General features: G+C 41.8%; 1 protein-coding gene and 1 pseudogene across 6 annotated transcripts in view; both read left to right on the top strand.

Moving 5' to 3' along the window:
* The window catches only part of TAB3 (TGF-beta activated kinase 1 (MAP3K7) binding protein 3), an 89,123-nt gene that overhangs the window by 32,295 nt on the left and 35,552 nt on the right, over positions 1–21,276 (top strand). For 5 of the 6 annotated variants that reach the window (XR_010406075.1, XR_010406074.1, XM_064573897.1 and 2 more), the window contains 2 exons: positions 3,672–3,748; positions 3,986–4,100. The exons of the other annotated variant lie outside the window; for it this stretch is intronic. The gene's annotated coding sequence lies outside the window, so the exon portion shown is untranslated. The remainder of the gene's footprint in view (positions 1–3,671; positions 3,749–3,985; positions 4,101–21,276) is intronic. 6 annotated transcript variants of the gene reach the window in all.
* On the top strand, positions 508–2,166 carry LOC123845347 (B-cell CLL/lymphoma 7 protein family member C-like; annotated as a pseudogene).

Below are 21,276 nucleotides of genomic sequence, written 5' to 3'. Positions count from 1 at the left end.
TTTCTTACATAACCTATAATACCTTGCTATATTGTAAGTCAGTATTTCTCATAGCAACCCACAGTAAAACAAAAAAATAAAAAACAACACATTTAAATCATGATTTAATACATATCCACACTCAAACAAGTTTTTTGAACCACTGTTGACCATTACTGTGTATAAAGCACTCTGATACTTTCTATGACATTACTTTTTTTTCCTTAAATACTTGTCATCACCCAATAAATTTGTTACACAATTCACTAATAGGCCACAACTTACCATTTGAAAAACACTGTTATAAGTAATCTCTTTAATAAAATGTGGATATGATCTGCCTCTAGCATGTGTTACCAGTCAGTTGTCCTGTCTTTCTTTTTAAATAATGCCATTAAGAATTGACCTAATGAAGACCTTGGAGGGAGGGACGGCAGGCCAAGAGAGCGGCACCCGGGTCCGGTGCCGAGCCTAAGCCAGCCGGACGAGAGGCAGCCCACCCGCAGCCTCGACCTTGGCCCTGCCAGCATGGCTGGCTGGACCATATGGACTGAGACCCAGAGCTGGGGTAAGGATGACATCAGGAAAGTGATGGCAACCATCGAGAAGGTCTGGAGATGGGAGATGTCCTGGGTGACTGTGGGCAACACTTCCCTTCATATCTTCAAGTGGGTGCTAGTGGTGGATCCCCAGGAGGAAGAGTGACAGAGGGCAGGTGGGGGTGCAGAGAAATCCTCAGGCCTAGAGTAGCAGGGCAGGGACACCAGTCCCCGGGCGCAGGGTCGCCCTCCTCATCCTGCTGGATCTCCCTGAGAACCATAATCAGTTTCCATTCGGGAGGCTCCCTGCAAAAGGGCACCGAGCCCAGCCCTGGGGGCATCTGCCAGCCCAGCTGCCCTGTCACTTGCCAGACCACCAGAAGGGGTCGCAGAGGATGCTCGGGCCCCCATGGCTGGGCTAAAGAGAGCAATCCCGGGAGCATTACTGCAGGCAGCACCGATGAACCCCAGTGCTGACCAAGGAGGATTCTGTTCCAGAATTGCTGGAGGCTGAGGCCTTTGGAGTTTACCCTGTCTTTGAGCTAGTGCCGCCTGTCCCCAGGGCAGACCAGGGTGACACAGAGGACTCAGAGGGCACCCCCTCCCCCTACTCAAGCACATCTGCCCAAATGCCCCCGACCCCTGAGAAGCCGGCCTGTCTGTCCTGTTGCCTAAGGAGCCCCTTTGGCTTTTTACAAATAAACACCCTTTTGTTTAAGAAAAAAAAAAAAAGACCTTGAAACACCTTGATTCCCAATTAATGTAAAATCCTGTATTTTGTCATTTATACTAAGTATTTAGTGTGCACAAGGCACTGTTGGTTTTTTGTTCTCAAGATTTACAGTGATAATACCTAGAGGAGAATAAAAAGTTAAAAAACATTATTTCAGGTGTTCATAGTGGTAATAAACGCATGACTTTTTGGGCATTTAGGAAGGGGAGAAAGCTGTGGTGATTTAGGTCACTGGGAGAAAGTTAGCATGAATGTGGGGTGGATTTCTCATTGTCATATCAGAGATCTGAAAAAGCTATTACATGTGGTAGAAAACAGCATTCATGTAGGTGCCCAGGACTTTTGCTCATTTTTTGGGTAATGTTTAAGATAAAGTAATTGAGAAATTAAAAAGTAAGAAAAAATATGGTAAAGTGCTGAAAATATACAGATAAACAGGGTATGTTAACTCCTGTGGTTATAAAATGAGGTTCAGTCAGAAGATTAATTAGAGGGGCACCTGGGTGGCTCAGTCGTTAAGCGTCTGCCTTCAGCTCGGGTCATGATCCCAGGGTCCTGGGTTCAAGCCCCGCATCGGGCTCCCTGCTCAGTGGGAAGCCTGCTTCTCCTTCTCCCTCTTCCACTCCCCTTGCTTGTGTTCCCTCTCTCGCTCTCTCTCTCTCTCTGTCAAATAAATAAACAAAAAAAATCTTTAAAAAAAAAAAAAAAAGATTAATTAGAGACTTGTATCTGTGGTCCCTCTGATATAAGGCATTATTTGCCCCCAAATGATAAAGTTAACATTGGATTATTAGGTTTACTGGATGAAGGTATGGTAGTTCCCCCCCCCCTTTATCCACAGGGAATATGTTTGAAGATACCCAGTGGATCCCCCAAACTGCAGATAGTACCAAACCCCATAATACTATGTTTTGTTTTGTTTTGAAGATTTTATTTATTTATTTGACAGAGACAGCGAGAGAGGGAACACAATCGGGGGAGCCGGAGAGGGAGAAGCAGACTGCCCGCTGAGCAGGGAGTCCCAACGCGAGGCTCGATCCCAGGACACCGGGATCATGACCTGAGCCGAAGGCACACGTTTAATGCCTGAGCCACCCAGGCGTCCCTACTCTGTTTTTTTCTGTGTATAACCTGTGATAAAGTTTGTAAAGTAGGGACAGGAAGAGATTAATAGTCATAAAATAGAATATTTATGACCGTATACTGTAATGAAAGTTATGTGAATGTGGTGTCTCTCTTAAAACAGCTTATTTTGGGGCACCTGGGTGTGGCTCAGTTGGTTAAGCAACTGCCTTCAGCTCAGGTCGTGATCCTGGAGTCCCAGGATCGAGTCCCACGTCAGGCTCCCTGCTTAGCGGGGAGTATGCTTCTCCCTCTGACCTCTCCCCTCTCGGGCTCTCTCTCATTCTCTCTCTCTCTCAAATAAATAAATAAAATCTTGAAAAGAAATAGCTTATTTTAGGGGCACCTGGGTGGCTCAGTCAGTGAAGCATCTGCCTTCGGCTCAGGTCATGGTCCTGGGGTCCTGGGATTGAGCCCCACGTTGGGCTCCCTGCCCAGCCGGGAGCCTGCTTCTCTCTCTTCCCCTCTCCCTCGCTTGTGCTCTCTCTCTCTGTCTGAAATAAATAAATAAAATATTTTTTTAAAAAAAGCTTATTGTACTGTACTCACCCTTCTTATGATGATGATGTGAGATGATAAAATGCCTGCCTGATCTACAGTGGGATGAATGGCATAGGCACTGTGACATAGCGTTAGGCCACTATTGACCTTCTGATGCTATGTTGGAAGGTGGATCCTCTGCTTCTGGACTGCAGTTGACCACGGGTAACTGAAACTGCAGGAGGCAAAACCACATGTGAGAGGGGACTATCGTAGTTTCTGAATGATGGGGAGAGAGAATACTCGTGTCAAAATAAGCCAGTAAGGTTACTGTTCTTTATATAAATTGCTCTTCATGGAACAGAAATGGATTGTATTATAGTCAGCATTTTTTTAAAAAGATACTTCCTATTTGGGCCGTACAATTTAAAGTTTCCTACGTGCTTGCAGGGCCTGGGCTTCATCCTTTCTTCTATAAATAGATGGGGGCTCAGGATGCAACCTCACAACCAGGTGTGCTTCAGAAGCCTTAAGAAAACAAATGGTGGGTTATGTTTTTATTTTTCTGGACTGCTGCTCTCTTCTTGGGATAATGTCGAATTTAGTTACTGTAGAAAATACTTGTGACCTAAAAGAAAAGATGATGATTCAGCTTGTGATGGTACTTGGGAAGGAACCACCTGCCCTAAAAGTGTGGGCTAGCCTCCTGTGTGCTGTTACCTATAAGCACCAGAAGGCTTGAGTTTTTGTCATGCTTCCATACTGAGTTAGGAAGTTAGCAAAAGGATAACTAATTCCTCATTTTGTCACTTTTCTAGACTACTGAAAAGAAGGTGCTTTTAGAGCTGGAGATGTGAATAAGACTCCTGTGCCAGAGATCATAAATCATCTTGAGGTAAATTTTTTAAAATTAAGTAGATTGTTTTGTACAGCTTTAATTTTACAGAAAAACTGAGAGGATAATACAGAGAGTTCCCATATGCCCAGTACCCAGTTTCTTCTATTATTAATAGATGACCTTGGCATGGTACGTTTGTTACAGTTAATTAACCAATATTGAAACACTGTTATTAACTAAAGTCCATAGTTCACTCCCTTTTCCTTTTTAACTAATGTATTTTTTCTGTTTTAGGATCCCACCGGGATGACGTTTAGTTGTCATGTCTCCTTAGGCTCCTCTTGCTGTGACAATTTCTCAGACTTTCATTGGTTTGATGACCTTGTCAGTTGTGAGGAGAACTGATCAGGTATTTTGTAGAATGTCCCTCAATCTGGATTTGTCTGATGTTTTTCTCATTGTTAGACTGGTGTTCTGGGTTTTGGGGAGGAAGACCACAGAGGTAAAGTGCCATTCTTATATTCTTGTCACATCACGTCAAGAGTACGTACTGTCATCATGATTTATCACTGTTAATGTTGGCTTTGGTCACCTGGCTGAGAAGGTTTATGTCTGCTTTCTCCATTCTTCACTCTAATGTTACTTTTTTTTTTTTTTTAATTCTCTTTTGTACTGTGTTGTTTGGAATGAAGGCACTGTGTAGTCGCCACTTAAGGAGTCGGAAGTTATACTGCATCTCCTTTTGGATGTTCTACATAAATTATTGGGAATTCTTCTGAATGGGAGATTGTGTCTTCTCCCCTATTTGCTTATTTATTTAGTCATTTCTTTGTATCATTAGAGGTTCATGGATAATTATTTTAGACTTTGGGTCATATTCCTTTACTACTTTATTTTGTTGCTTAAATTTTTCTAGCCTTGGCCATTGATGAGCTCTTTTGGTTGGCCCATGTGTTACCTTAACATGCCCCCATTGTCATGGGGTGGGGTTCCTTTTGAGCACTTCCTTACTTTCGGGCATTGTAAGATACTCCAGACTTATCCTGTGTATCCCCTGTTTTAGTTCTAGAATCAGCCATTTCTCCTGAAAGCCCTGGTTCCTTTTATTAGAGAATGCTAATGTTATTAGAAATCAAGATCTGAGTACTAGGTAGGCTCACTGCTACTTTGGGGGGGTGATGTTTCTAGGTTCTGTTAGCTGAAATCCCACGTATACACTATCTGTATATTTATGCATGTCTGTACATGTTTCTCTGTATCTGTTTTTATATATTTATATCAATATTAAGCTAAGCATGAGTTTTTACTGATGTCCTCAACCTAATCCATTACCACATGGATCATTCTAGCCTTCTCTCCTTGCTTGTCTGTAACCTGTCCCAAACAGTGAGAAACCTGGCTTTCACCATTCACCATCAATGTACTTAATTGTTCACTCCTGGTGTGTGTGTGTGTGTGTGTGTGTGTGTGTATATAATATAGATGTATATCAGTTTTGTTAACTTTTACCCCTATGGGAAACAGCTTTATCAACTAGAGTGCGTTGCTTATGTATATTTCCTTTTACCTTTACTTTAGTCTTACAAATGCCACTCATTTCCAAAATTATGTAGGTCAGCACCTTTCCCCCCCAACCCTCTGGAATGACATTGTTTCACGCATTTGTAATACAGTTAGATTACGTCATATGGTGTCTGTTCCTTCCTGGGATCCCCTGACCTACTAAATGATCTTAAATTTGCATACTTTAAGGCTCACTCTTGGGGCGCCTAGGTGGCTCAGTTGGTTAAGCATCTGACTCTTGATTTTGGCTCAGGTCATGATCTCAGGGTCATGAGACTGAGCCCTGCATCAGGCTCCGGGCTGGGCATGGAGGCTTCTTAAGATTCTTTCTCTCCCTTTCCCTTGTTCCTCGCCTCCTCAAAAAGAAAAAGGGTTCACTCTTTGTATTATAAAGTTCTGTGGGTTTTGACAAGTGCATGATGTCATGTATCTACTATTAGAGTATTATACAGAATAATTTCACCCCCTTAAAATTGCCTATGCTTCATCTATGAACCCTCCCCACAAACCCCTGGCAACCACTGATCTTTTTGCTGTCTCTATAATTTTGCCTTTTCCAGAATGTTCTTGAGATATTTTTATAGTAGGAAACCTTTGATTTTTCTAACCTAGATACCATTTTTTCCTACCACCAATCAGTATTCCTAAATGAACAAAATATTTCTAGTAAGAATCAAGGCTTTCCCATTTCTTTTTTCATAGACCACTCTATAAGGGCATTTTGCTTTATTTTTTAATATCCTACTTCTTTGGGGCACGTGGGTAGTTCAGTCGATGGAAGATGCGGCTCCTGATTTCGGGGTCATGAGTTTGAGCCCCATGTTGGGCGTAGACCTGACTTAAAAACTAATAATTGGGGCACCTGGGTGGCTCAGTCAGTTGGGCATCTGGCTCTTAGTTTTGGCTCGGGTCATGATCTCCTAGGTTGTGGGATCAAGCCCTGTGTCAGGCTCCCCACTGGGCTGGGAGTCTGCTTCAGGATTCTCTCCGTCTGCCCCTCCCCACTGCTGGCTCGAGCTCCCTCCCCGCCCCCCTTCTCTCCAAAAAATAATTAAAAAAAAAAAATAATAAAGAGTAAAAAAACTAATACTCATATCCTGCTTTTTTGTTACCATACTCAGAATTGGGAAAAGATCCCAAGTACCTTTATTTTTTATTTATTTATTTATTTTTAAAGATTTTTTTTTTTAAATTTATTTATTTGAGACAGAGAGAATGAGAGAGAGAGAGCACATGAGAGGGGGGAGGGTCAGAGGCAGAAGCAGGCTCCCTGCCGAGCAGGGAGCCCGATGCGGGACTCGATCCAGGGACTCCAGGATCATGACCTGAGCTGAAGGCAGTCGCTTAACCAACTGAGCCACCCAGGCGCCCCCCAAGTACCTTTATTTTTATTTTTGTTGGGGAGGTCGTGGGGGGCAGCAGGAGGGGCACATATCATGGGTTCTGTAGAGGTGGCAGCTAGCAAGCAGATACTCACTTGGGAGGATGGGTGCTCATTTTAAATTTAAACTGAATATGGGGGCGCTTGGGTGGCTCAGTCGGTTAAGTATCTGCCTTTGGCTCAGGTCATGATCCCAGGAGGGCTCCCTGCTCAGCCCGGAGCCTCCTTCTCTCTCTGCCCCTTCCCCTGCTCGTGCGCTCGCTCGTGCTCTCTCTCTCTCTGTCTGAAATACATGAATAAAATCTTTTAAAAAAAACAAAGACAAAAAATAAACTGAATATGCTTCTATCTGTTTCTGGGGGACTATATTTAACATGAAGATACTTTTGATTCTTTTAATATAAATATTGATCCCTAGTATATCTCCTTTGAGAATATAGTAGAATGTAAGATAGATGCAACAAATATGTGACTGTTTCAGAATGGTTTCCATTATAATCAAAATCCTGTGGGACGATTGTCTTAGAAATCATTTGGAAGGCTCATTTAGGGGAAATAACAATATCGTATTCCTATCCCTTCCTTGTTATTTAGTTGCACCTTTACATATGCATGAAAGATCTTGAAATTGGAACCCTTACCTGTACCAGTAAAAGATCATTAGTTATGCTCCACTACTGGCCACTTCTTGTTGCTGCTTACCTAGAAGAATTTACTATCTAGTACAAAAACCCCTTCTATTTTATAATCAGGTTTTGATTTAAACTGTCTTTAAGAGTTTTGACATCATCAGAGTCTTACGATGTAGCCAGAAGTATAGGAGAATAATGTTTGTTTCCTAGCTTTGCTGCTTGTTGACTCTGTGACTACAGGCAAATTATTTACCCTCTCTGAGCCTCACATTTCCTCATTTGTAAAATGTAGATGATATTATTTGCCTCTCCTGTGGGATAAGGGGGGTTAAATGAGACAAAGCACTTAGCCCAGTGCCTGGTACGTACATATGGCTCAATAAATATCATCTAAAACCAAAACTTCCAAAGCAACAAGAATATGGGTGAAAATTCCAAAGGTTTATATGAGTATACATTTTTTTTTTTAAGATTTTATTTATTTATTTGAGACAGAGAGAATGAGAGACAGAGAGCATGAGAGGGAGGAGGGTCAGAGGGAGAAGCAGACTCCCTGCCGAGCAGGGAGCCCGATGCGGGACTCGATCCCGGGACTCCAGGATCATGACCTGAGCCGAAGGCAGTCGCTTAACCAACTGAGCCACCCAGGCGCCCCGAGTATACATGTTTTTTTTTTAAGATTTTATTTATTTATTTGAGACAGAGAGAATGAGAGACAGAGAGCATGAGAGGGAGAAGCAGACTCCCCGCCGAGCAGGGAGCCCGATGCGGGACTCGATCCCGGGACTCCAGGATCATGACCTGAGCCGAAGGCAGTCGCTCAACCAACTGAGCCACCCAGGCGCCCTCGAGTATACATGTTTTTTTTTTAAGATTTTATTTATTTATTTGAGACAGAGAGAATGAGAGACAGAGAGCATGAGAGGGAGAAGCAGACTCCCCGCCGAGCAGGGAGCCCGATGCGGGACTCGATCCCGGGACTCCAGGATCATGACCTGAGCCGAAGGCAGTCGCTTAACCAACTGAGCCACCCAGGCGCCCCGAGTATACATGTTTTTTTTTTAAGATTTTATTTATTTATTTGAGACAGAGAGAATGAGAGACAGAGAGCATGAGAGGGAGAAGCAGACTCCCCGCCGAGCAGGGAGCCCGATGCGGGACTCGATCCCGGGACTCCAGGATCATGACCTGAGCCGAAGGCAGTCGCTCAACCAACTGAGCCACCCAGGCGCCCCGAGTATACATGTTTTTTTTTTAAGATTTTATTTATTTATTTGAGACAGAGAGAATGAGAGACAGAGAGCATGAGAGGGAGAAGCAGACTCCCCGCCGAGCAGGGAGCCCGATGCGGGACTCGATCCCGGGACTCCAGGATCATGACCTGAGCCGAAGGCAGTCGCTCAACCAACTGAGCCACCCAGGCGCCCTCGAGTATACATGTTTTTGTTCAGTGGTTATTGGCTGGGCCAGACTAATCAGAAAAATGAATGATTCCTTTCCTTAAAAGTTCTCTCAAGGCCAGGCTAACTTTTCCTCAAACCTCAGCAGTGTTCACCTCACCAAACTTAAGATGCTAGCAGTGGCTGTCAGCCTGAGATACTGTTGTCTCTCTAGGGACCACCTGGGGGCGCTTCTAGCATTTTACAGGCCAGGATGCTAACCACCTTGTGACACATGGGGCAAGCTTGCATGATGAAGCATTATTGTACCCCAAATTACCGGATCAGTAGCCGGCTGTGGAGACACACTAGACTAGACTGATACAGTACTGGCTTTAAACCTTTTATGGAACATATTGCAGGTGGCACAGACCCTGCTGGTATGCCAGTGGGTGAGGCAACCTCAGGCCTCTGTGTCTGGGACGGCCTAGGGAGTGTGGACAGTAGGCAGGCTGGAAAGTACGTGTCCCTTCTACAGGGCGCAGCCGTGCCTCAGCTGTAGCCACTTGCCTGCTATTGCTGTAGCTTCTGATTTTTTCAGCGAGAAGTTGGGTATCCAGGTGGTTAGGTAAAATTTCTCTATTTTAAAGTGTGGCTCCGGGCACCTGGCTGGCTCAGTCAGTGGAGCACGTGACTCTTGATCTCCGGGTGTGAGTTTGAGCCTCACTTTGGGTGTAGAGATGACTTAAAGAAATAAAGAATCTTCAAAAAAAAAAAAAAATGTGGCTCAGCTTTTTTCTTTAACACTATTGAGGTCAAACCAAGCAGATCAGTGGGCTGGATTTGGCCTATAGACCATTGGTTTGTAACCTCTGCTATAATTATTTTAGGTAGTGAGCTAAAATGTGGCAGAAGTAAACACTCAGGCCTATAACCGCACAACCCTGCATGTTTGCTGATCTCAGAAAATATTTGCTGTGGAAACAAAGCACTAGGTGTGAGGTCATTTTCTAGAGTGCGGAGAACGGCAGCATCAGAACAGAGCTTTGGGGGAGCTTTCTCTCTGTTTGGGAGGAGGAATTCTGTTGGAGAAATCCCGGTAGCTGCTTTCTGAGGATCAGAACCCACTGCGCCTTGTGGTGCTGGCACTCCTGAATGGGGGTGGGGGTAGCTGCACCCCTGGAAGAAGGCTCAGAGTGATTCCACCGCTGAGCCTAGCGTCTGGGCCCCCTACTCTCCATGCTGCCCTCAGAAATTGGGAGTTGCCCGCAAAGCTGACAGACCACAAAGGCTCCACCCTGTAGAACTTCTTGGTTATGTGGCTTTAGAACCCTATTGCGATCGTGGGGTTTATGCCTTTAGTATTTCTTCTTATTTTTGATCTAGGGTTACCGCCTACACAGCTCCACAAGCCACAGCTGTGGCCATCTGTGCTTTAGTGGGGGTGTTTCAAGGGTGTCCCAGGAGTTAGGTCGCAGCCCAGCCTAGCCAGCACAGTTCAGATACTGCTTGAGTCCTCTGATTGGTTTCAGATCATGACTCATCACTTTAGAATTGTATAAAAAGAAGCAGCCTATTAAAAGGTTAAGAAACAAAGTCCATATCTATTAAGCATAGTTGTTGCATACACTGATAATATCTGGACAGGAATAGATGGTGTGTTTTGATGTGCATCACATCGAAATCTATAATATAAGATACTATAGGCCAATGTTTCATCTTAGTTGTATTCTGTGGGATTACATGCAAAAACGTGTAGTACTTTATTTTAAAACTTGTTTTTTAGGGAAACAGGCTCATCTTACTGGCTAGAACACTTTCTATTTGTAAACTATCTGTTTTAACCTCTCAGCAGAAAGGAAATTGCTTTTTTTAAAGAAGAATTTTAACATGTTTTTAATCATCAGGAAATTATTCAGAGTGTTGTATATTGCGAAATACTTAATGATTATCCATGTCAGTTAGTGCTTATGAAAATGACTGTATAGGGCAGAGTGCTAACCACTGTTCAGATTACGTACATAATCCTTTAAAGAGAAGACATTTTCATATTTGCTGTGAAAAGTAGGTCTGCTGTTAATCATCTTTTCAGGGGACGCCTGGGTGGCTCAGTTGGTTAAGCGTCTGCCTTCGGCTCAGGTCATAGTCCCAGGGTCCTGGGATTGAGCCCCACGTCGGGCTCCCTGCTCAGCGGGGAGCCTGCTTCTCACTCTCCCTCTGCTGCTCCCCTTGCTTGTGCTCTCTCTCTCTCTGTCAAATAAATAAATAAAATTTAAATAAATTTTAAAAAATCATCTTTTCAGATGGTAGCCATCTTTGTGGGTAAGTTGTTGGCTTTGATTTTATTTTATTTTATTTTATTTTTTTTAAGATTTTATTTATTTATTTGAGAGAGAGAATGAGAGATAGAGAGCACGAGAGGGAAGAGGGTCAGAGGGAGAAGCAGACTCCCTGCTGAGCAGGGAGCCCGATGCGGGACTCGATCCCGGGACTCCAGGATCATGACCTGAGCCGAAGGCAGTCGCTTAACCGACTGAACCACCCAGGCGCCCGGCTTTGATTTTAAAGATGATTTTTTAATATGTTTTTTTCAAAGGCAAGTATTTGTAACTCTTAAGGGTGATTTTTTTCCTTTTAGCTCTGCCTCTTATATGTCCTACAACAGCTTATTTATACAAGGGTTCTTTGCACCCCTCTGAGCCCTTCACTTCCCACCCCTGTAACCCCCTTTTTGGATGATAAGTTGATGGGGGTTTCTTGTCTTTTTTTCCCCAAAGAAAGGCGCTCATTCTCACCCTACTGGCAGTGTCCTTGATACCTACCAGTGACATAGTGGAAAGAACACAGCCTTTGGAGAAGGCAGGCTTGGATTTGAGTCGTGATTCTGCCATATGCCCATTCTGTGAGGTGGTTTTCTTATTTTTTAAAATTTTTTATTTTTTTAAAGATTTTTATTTATTTATTTGACAGAGAGAGACACGGCGAGAGCGGGAACACAAGCAGGGGAGTGGGGGAGGGAGAAACAGACTTCCCGCCGAGCAGGGAGCCCGATGTGGGGCTCGATCCCAGGACTCTGGGATCATGACCTGAGCTGAAGGCAGACGCTTAACCGACTGAGCCCCCCAGGCGCCCGGAGGTTGTTTTCTTTTGTAAGCTAGAGATAATCACAGCTACCTTGGAGGGCACAGTTGTTCAGTAAATGGTATCGGATAGCAGTAGTGGTGAAATTAATGGTAACTTCGGCGTCGGTGGCTCCTGAGGTTTTAAAGGTGGACAGAGCTGGCGGAGAGCTAGCAGCTCCCAAGAGCTCAGAACTGGACAGAACCCAAGCTCTTGCTTGACGCCTGAAGCGTCTTTGTTTTTGTTTACCCTTGTCGCCTTTTCTTTTTCGTAAGGAGGCAGTTGTATTATCCTTATATTGTAAAGGCTTGAACTTAGGGTTGAGAAATGAATAAAACCGTTCTTTGGAGCCCCTAGAGAAGCTTGAGTTAAGCTTTTGGGTGCTTCAGAAACTCTTTTTTGACCACAGTTAGCTAGCTAGCAAGTGTTCTGAATATGGTTAGCCCCTCAAGTATTGAAGTATCATTTCCTAGTGGGAAAGCTGTCATCATTTCTGTAAATACAAGCAGATTTGATGACTAAGGTCATCCTTACCATTAAATTCAGTGAATTCCATTTTTCTTTTCTATTTCACCTAACAAATGTTCATTGAATACCTAGTCTGTGCCAGACCCTGTGCCTAATCAATTGTATACCCTCAAAGGAGATACTGAATTATAGAATCTAAGAGTTGTAGGTCTTAGCCTTTTAATTGAATGCAAATCCTAAAGCCTTAGAGCTGCCTGCAGGTAGCTGCTGACTACTTGAAACGTGGCCAGTCTGAATTGTGATGTGCTGTTCGTATAAAATGCACACTGGATCTCAAGGACCTCGTTGCAGAGAAATATGTAAAATAGCTCATCCGTGATTTTTATATTGATCATATAGTAAAACAATACTATTTTTGATAGATTAAATAAAATATATTGAAATTTCACCTTTGCTTTTTCCTTCAGGTGACTACTAGAACATTTAAAGGGACTTGCATTATATTTTTATTAGACAGTGCTATCTTAGACCTTCAGTGACTTGGCAGGGTTACTCATCTAGGACTCCTTTGGCTAGTGCAAATTATAGATCACCTTACTGTGAAAATGGCAGATGATGGTTGTTTTGATGAAAATGGTGGGTAATTTAAACAGGTTTAAAGATTTTATTTATTTGAGAGAGAGAACACGCAAGCTAGAGGGAGAGGGAGAGAGAATCTGAAGCAGATTACTCGCTGAGCGCAGAGTCTGACACGGGTCCCTATCTCACGACCATGAGATCATGACCTGAGTTGAAACCCAGAGTTGGCCATTTAACCGACAGAGCCACCCAGGTGCCCTCGAACAGGTTTGAATTGACCCTAAGGACTAAAGTTAACACTAAGGACTTTGAAATAATGTACATTTTAAATTAAGCCTGGATTGTTAATCTGGTAGAATTTAGCTTTTCAGATATCAGGGATATTTTAAGAGTAGAAAACTGGAAAAACATACTCAAAGATTGAGTAGCTTAAATCTATTTTCCCTTTTTCCTAAGCATTCACAAATTGTTCTACAGGGGTGATCCCTGATCCCCCAATATTTTATTGGGGGTGTGTATAGGATGTAGGGGACAAGGTTTGTCTATATATAATTATTTTATTAGGTAGATTGGTTTGGTATAGTAAAAGTGACTCTTCATTATTTAATTATTTAACAGACATTTGAGGAAGTGTGAGCTCAGGCTCTGGAAATGCAGGGGTGAACAAAGCATAGCCCTTGAATAGAACTACAGCCTTTTTGTTTTGTTTTGACTTTTTATTTGGAAATAATTCCAGAAGTACAGAGTCGCAAGAGTAAAAATTTTTACAAAGAGCACCTTATATCCTTGATCCATATTCACCTATTAACATTTCCCCTGTTGGCTTTATTTGTTCCCTCTTTCTGTGCATGTACATGTGTGTGTGTTTGTGTACAGGGACACGTGTACACATACATGGTATATATTTTTTTCCTGAATCATTTTGAGAGTAAGTTGTCATACTGTTTACCCCTAAATATTTCACTACCTAATTTCCTAAAACTAATGTAGTCTCACATAGAACCATAGCACAGTTATCAATTCAGTAAACTTAGTAAGTTCAATAAATTAAACATAATGGAATACTTTTCATAATCTACCATCTTTCAATTTTGTCAGTTGATCCATTTTTTTGTAACATTTTCCCCACTTAGTATAGGACCCAGTCTAGGATTAGTTATTAGATTTAGTTGTTATGTACTCTCTTTCCTTTAATCTGTGATATTTTTCTTTTATGACATTGGCATTTTTAAGATGACATTCTCACCCTGTCTCCACCCCTCTTTTTTTTTTTTTAAATAGAACATTTATCATTTTAGCTTTGTCTCTTTCCTCATAAGTTTCGGGTTCTGCATTCCTTTTTTTTTTTTTTTTTTTAAGATTTTATTTATTTGAGAGAGAGAGCACAAGCAGGGGGAATAGAAGGCAGAGGGGGAGGGAGAAGCAGGTTCCCCACTGAGCAGGGAGCGTGATGCGGGACTCGATCCCAGAACCCTGGGAACATGACCTGAGCCACCCGGGCGCCCCTCAGGTTCTGCATTCCTGACTGGAATACTGTAAAGTAATATGTTTTGTCAGGGTGTCCCATCTAGAGGTGTACGTTGTCCATCTTTCCCTCATTGATGTTAATTTTGATTAGCTAATCGTGATACTGTTTGATTTATCTACTGTGTAATTCCCCCTCCGCCCCACAATTAATAAGCAGTACTTTGGGGAGATACTTGAGGGCCATTCATACATACTACTCTTCGTCCAAATCTACTCCTAGCTTTAGCATCCACTGATGATTTTTTTCTTGAAGCAGTCTGTACTGTGATATCGGCAAAATGGTGATTTTTTAAGGCTTCAGCGCTCCTTGCATGTTTACCAGTTGCATTCTACTATAAATAAAAGTCCTCCCTTCTCCATTTATGTACGTGTGTATTTAATACTGATAGCGACTCATGGGTTCCTGTTTTCTACAGGCCTGTAATTCATTACTGTCCTTAATTATTTTGGTACTCAAATTGTCACAGGTTTGGCCAGTGGGAGCCTTTTCACACTGGCTCCCAGGTCCTTAGGACAAGCTCCCGTCATTTTTGAGTACTTCCCCCGCTCTGGTGTAACAGCATGTTCTAGGTAGAGCTACAATTTATATGAGAGACCTTCAGATACACTGGTGGCTTCGGTGTTGTGTGTTCAGTGCGCCTGTGAGGATAAGCACAACCTGCAGTGAAAGCACAGTGGAGGGTCCTCTAGCACGGTGTGGGTAGAGGAGAGGCATGGCGGTAGGACTCGGGGAAGGGGGTTGTCAGTGGAAGCCCCCTTAGAGGAGGTGCCATCAGTACCAACGTGTGCAGGATCGATGTGGCTTCGAGAAGCAGTGGGGAGGGAGGAAGAAAAGCATCTCAGGCAGATGGATGATCATGGTCTCATGCCCTAGGAGGAGGTAGCACAGGACAGCCATGCACAGGATCACACCTGGCTCTGTTCCTTTGGGATGCAGAGTGGAGGGGGCATGATCAGATCTGCATCTTAGAACACAAATACTCTGGCTGTGATGTGGGAGGAAGGCAAGACCAGAGGTGAGAGAGCAGCACGAAGTTGGAGCCATAATGTTGATGACAGTATTCAAAAATGCCCCGAATAATAGTAACTAATGCTGACTTACTAACGTTTGACATTTAATTTTTACTACAGCCCTACTATTATTTCCATTTTATAGGTGAAATTTCAAAGACGTAAGGATTGAGTATTTTCTTAGACACTAACAAATGGCAGAACTGGGGTGGCAACCATGACCACTTCGTTTCACCCTGTAGTTGGTTGTGCAAGAATGGGAAGTCAGGGATCACACCCTGGTTTCTCGTAGTGTTACTGAGTGAATAGTGGTAACGTTCGTGGAGAGAACAGAGAGCATTTGGGGAAGGGTTGTGGTGAGGATTTCCTTTTTGAACATATTGACAATTATCTTTGGGCATATCCAGATGGTGCTCTGTAGTAGGCAGGTGGCTATATGTGTCTGGAGTCTTGGAGAGAGCATGATGTTCAAGATACCAATTTGGGAATCCTCAGCCTTTAAATGTTACTGAATGCCTACTAGTGGATATGATCACTGGTTAAAAGGATGTAGAATGAAAAGAGGAAGCAACTTAGGGCAAAAACCAGACAGACGTTAATGGGACAAAAGAGGTAGGAAGAAACCAGGCTACTGTGTTGTCAAAGAGGCTAAAAAAGGGAGCGATCAGTATTGTCAGATGCTGCAGAGATAAGGGGGCATAGGGACCAGAAAATATATCTGGATTTAGCAGCAGAGAGATTGTGGTATTTCAGTGGAATGTTGATAAGAGCCAGATTAAAGCAGACTAAATGAATTGTAGGGAGAAGAGTACAGGGTGGACAGAAAGCCCATGTATGTGCCAGTCATATTCCCCCACATTTTAATTTTTCTTCATGTTCATTAGATAGCTTTCGTGTTGTGGCTGGAAGTCATTAAAACAGTCACTGATGGCTTTTTTTTTTAACCTGTGGTTAGGCAGAGTCTCATAGGTATGGGCTTTGTGGCCACTTGGTAGACAAAAAGAGTGTACATAACTCTTGACAGTCTTATCTTGGAAGGAAGAGGAGAGCAAGCCAGACGCCCAGTGAAAGCTAGCAGTTTGTATGCAAAATGAAATCAAGTTTGAGATTACATAATGATTGTTTTTTAAGTATCTATTTAATTATAAACGAGCAAAAGTAATTCAGTATTTTCCTTAAATACCTTTATTTCTTCATTTGTTTTTCAAGGATTCATTCAGTTTTTATTTTTTATTTATTTTTATTATTATTATTTTTAAAGATTTTATTTATTTGAGAGAGAGAGAATGAGAGAGAGCAAGCTCATGAGAGGGGGGAGGGTCAGAGGGAGAAGCAGACTCCCTGCCGAGCAGGGAGCCCGATGCGGGACTCGATCCAGGGACTCCAGGATCATGACCTGAGCCGAAGGCAGTCGCTTAACCATCTGAGCCACCCAGGCGCCCCGATTCATTCAGTTTTTAAAAAAAATTTTTTTTATTCAAGGGTAGTGGACTTACAGTGTCATATTAGAGGTATACAACAGAGTGATTCAACAATTCTATACATTAGGAATGCTCAGTACAGTAAGTGTAGCTACCATTTTTCATGATATATCATTATTACAATATTATTGACTGTATTTCCTACTCTTTTTATCCCTGTGACCTATTTATTTTATAACTAGATGTTGGTACCTCTTAATCCCCTTCATGTATTTTGCCCATCCCTCCTCCCCTCTGGCAACCACCAGTTTCTTCTCTGTGTTTATGAGTCTGTTTCTGTTTTCTTGCTTGCTTGTTCTTTTTTTTTTGTTTTTTTAGATTCCGCATGTAAGTGAAATCATATAGTATAGGTCTTTCTGTGATTGGTTTATTTCACTTAGCATAATACCCTGTAGTTTAATGTTGTTGTGAGTGACAAGATGTTGTTATTTTTTATGCTGGGTAATACTCCATTGTGTATATATTCCACATGTTCCTTACCATTCAGCTATCAGTGGACACTTGGGATGTTTCTGTAACTTGGCTATTGTAAATAATGCTGCAGTAAAATGGGGGTGCATGTATCCTTTCAAATTAGGGTTTTTATTTTCTTCAGGTAAATACCCAGCAGTGGAATCACTGGGATTGTATGATAGTTCTATTTTTAATTTTTCGGGAAACCTCCATACTGTTTTCCATAGTGGCTGCACCAATTTACATTCTCATCATTAGTGCATGAGGGGTTTTTTCCTCCACATCCTCGCCAACAGTTACTTTTGTCTTTTTGATGTTAGACATTTTGACAAGAGTGAAGTGCTAATTCATTTTGATTTTGATTTGCATTTTCCTGATGAGTGGTGTTGAGTGACTTTTCATGTGTCTCTTGGTCATCTGGATGTCTTCTTTGGAAAAAATGCCTATTCAGGTTCTTCTGCCCATGTTTTAATTGGAATGTTTGGTGGTTTGGTTTGGTTTGGTTTTGGTGTTGTATGCATTCTTTATATATTTTCTCCCCTTCAATAGGAAGTATCTTCTCCCCGTCAATAGGTTGTCTTCTTTGTTGATGGTTTCTTTTGCCATGTAAAAGCTTTTTAGTTTGATGTAGTCCCCATAGTTTTTCTTGTTTCCCTAAGGAGACATCAAGAAAAATGTTGCTGGGGCGCCTGGGTGGCTCAGTCGTTGGGCGTCTGCCTTCGGCTCAGGTCATGATCCCAGTGTCCTGGAATCGAGCCCCGCAGTGGGCTCCCTGCTCTGCGGGAAGCCTGCTTCTCCCTCTCCCACTACCCCTGCTTATGTTCCTGCTCTCTCTCTCTCTCTCTCTATTTATTTATTTAAAAGTTTTTTTTTTAAGATTTTATTTATTTATTTGACAGAGAGATAGTGAGAAAGCACAAGTAGACACAGTGGCAGGGAGAGGGAGAAGCAGGCTCCCCGCCGAGCAGGGAGCTGGACATGGGGCTCGATCCCAGGACCCTGGGATCACAACCTGAGCCGAAGGCAGACGCCCAACGACTGAGCCACCCAGGTGCCCCATATAATCTTTTAAAAAAAAAATGTTGCTAAGGCCGATGTCTAAGACATGACTGACTATGTTTTCTTTTAGGATTTTTATGCTTTCAGGTCTCACATTTAGGTCTTTAATCCATTTTGAGTTTATTTTTGTGTATGGTGTAAGAAAGTAGCACAGTTTCATTCTTTGGCATTAGCTCTCCAGTTTTTTTAGCACCATTTATTGAAGAAACTGTTTTTTCCCCATTGTATATGCTTGTTTCCTTTATTGTAGATTAATTGACCGTGTATGCCTGGGTTTCTTTCTGGGCTCTGTGTTCTGTTTCATTCATCTTATGTGTCTATTTTTGTACATTACCATACTGTTTTGAATACTATACCTTTGTAGTATAGCTTGAAATCTGGGATTGTGACACCTACAGCTTTGTTCTTCTTTCTCAAGAGTGCTTTGGCTATTTGGGGTCTTTTGTGGTTCCATACAAATTTTGGGATTATTTGTTCTGGTTCTCTGAAAAATGCTGTGGGTATTTTGATAGGGATTGCATTGAATCTGTAGATTACTTTGGGTAGTATGGACATTTTAACAATAATAATTATACCACTCCATGAGCCTGATGTATCTTTCCATTTGTTTGTGTCATCTTCGGTTTCTTTCATCAGTGTCTTATAGTTTGCAGAGTACAGGTCTTTCATCTCCTTAGTTAAGTTTATTTCTACATTATTCTGTTTTGATGCACTTGTAAATGGGATTTTCTCATTTTGTCGTTAGTGTATAGAAATGCAACAGACTTCTGTATATTTTGTATCCTGTAACTTTACTGAAATCATTTATTCTAATAGTTTTTTGGTGGTATCTTTGGGGGTTTTTTTTATATATAGTGTCTTGTCATCTCTGAATAGTGAGTTTTATTTCTTCCTCACCACTTTGGATGCCTTTTATTTCTAGCATATGATTGCTGTGACTAGGACTTCCAGTACTGTGTTGAATAAAACTGGTGAGAGTGGACATCCTTGTCTTGTTCCTGACCTTAGGGGGAAAACTCTCACTTATTCTCCATTCAGTGTACTGTTTTTCATCTATGGCCTATGTTATGTTGAGTTATCTTCCTTCTGAACCCACTTTGTTGAGGGTTTTTATCATGGATGCATGTTGAATTTCGTCAAAATATTTTTTCTCCATCTATTGAGATGATTATATACTTTTTATCCTTTTGTTAATGTGGTGTATCATGTTCATTGATTCTTAGATATTGAACCATCCTCACATCCCTGGAATAAACCCCATTTGGTTGTGGTGAATGTCTTTGTCAGTGTGTAGAATTTGGTTTGCTCATATTTTGTTGATGATTTCTGCATCTTTGTTTACCAGGAATAGTACTCTGTCATTTTTTTAATTAATTTTTTTTAAGAGAGTGCGTGAGCAGGGGTGGGAGGGGTAGAGGAAGAGGGAGAGAATCTTAAGCGGACTCCTCGTGGAACCCGATGTGGGGCTCGATCTCATGAACCTGAGATCATGACCTGAGTTGAAATCAAGAATCGGACGCTTAACCAATTCAGCCATCCAGGCACCCCTGTAATTTCCTTTTATTGTAGTGTCTTTACCTAGTTTTGATATCAGGGTAATGCTCATCTTATAAAATGGATGTGGAAGTTTTCCTTCTATTTTTTTAAATACTTTGAGAAGGTTAGGTGTTAGCTCTTTAAATGTTTGGTAGAATTTACCTGTGTAGCCATATGGTCCTGGACTTTGGAGGGGGGGGGGGCGGTAGTTTTTTGATTATCGATTCAGTTTTGTTACTAGAACTAATCACTGTTCAGATATTCTCCTCTTTCTGATCCAGTCTTGGAAGATTGTTTATTTCTAGGAATTACCCATCTTTTCTGCAGTGTCCAGTGTCTTGGTATATAATTCTTTGTGGTTTTGTGGCGTCAGTTGTTATTTCTCCTCTTTCATTTTTCTCTTCTTTTTTTTTTTTTTTTTTTTGAGAGAGCACATAAGGAGAAGGGGGTGGGGAGGGAGAGGGAGAGAGAGAATCTTAAGCAGACTCTGTGCCCAGTGTGTGCTTGATCCCACAGCCCTGAGATCAAGACTTGGATGCTTAACCGACTGAGCCACCCAGGCGCCCTCTCCTCTTTCATTTCTGATTTTATTTGATTCTTCTCTTTGTCTTGATGAGTTTGGCTAAAGGTCTGTCAGGGTTCTTTTTTATCTTTTCAAAGAACCAGCTCTTGGTTCACTGATCTTTTCTATTGTGTTTCAGTCTCTATTTCATTTATTTCCACTCTAATTTTTATTCTTTTCTTCCTCCTGGTAACCCTGGGCTTTGTTTGTCCTTACTTTTTCTGGTCCCTTCAGGCGTAGAGATTTTTCTTGTTTTTTTGAGATTGGCCTGTATCACTATAAACGTCCCTCTTAGAAGTGCTTCTGCTGTGTCACAAAGATTTTGAACTGTTGTGTTTTCATTTTCATTAGTCTCCAGGTATTTTTAAATCTCCTCTTTCATGTCCTTGTTGACACATTGGTTGGTTAGTAGCATATTTGTTAGCTTCTGCATGGTAGTGTTTTTCCAGTTTTTGTTGTTGCTGTGGTTACTGATGTCTAGTTCCATATTGTCATTAGAAAACATGCTTGATATGATTTCAGTCTTCTTAAATTAATTGCGACTTGATTTGTGGCCTAACATGTGATTTCTCTTGGAGAATGTTCCATGTGCACTTGAAATGAATTATGTATTCTTCTGTTTTGGGATGGAATGTTCTGTATATATTTGGTCCCTCTGGTCTAATGTGTCATTCAAAGCCAGTGTATCTTGATGGATTTTCTGTGTCAGTGATCTATCTATTGATGTAAGTGGAATGTTAAAGTGTCTTGCAATTATTGTATTACTCTGAAACCCTTTTGTTTGTTAACATTTTTTTTTTTTTTTTAGATTTTATTTATTTATTTGACAGAGAG

This window comes from Mirounga angustirostris, unplaced genomic scaffold (assembly GCF_029215605.1).
Source record: "Mirounga angustirostris isolate CCGP_5_RB_7025 unplaced genomic scaffold, mMirAng1.0.hap1 SCAF_11, whole genome shotgun sequence".
NCBI classification, from domain to species: Eukaryota; Metazoa; Chordata; class Mammalia; order Carnivora; family Phocidae; genus Mirounga; species Mirounga angustirostris.
Note: the sequence above shows the minus strand (reverse complement) of the source record. Positions and strands in the feature narration are given on the sequence as shown.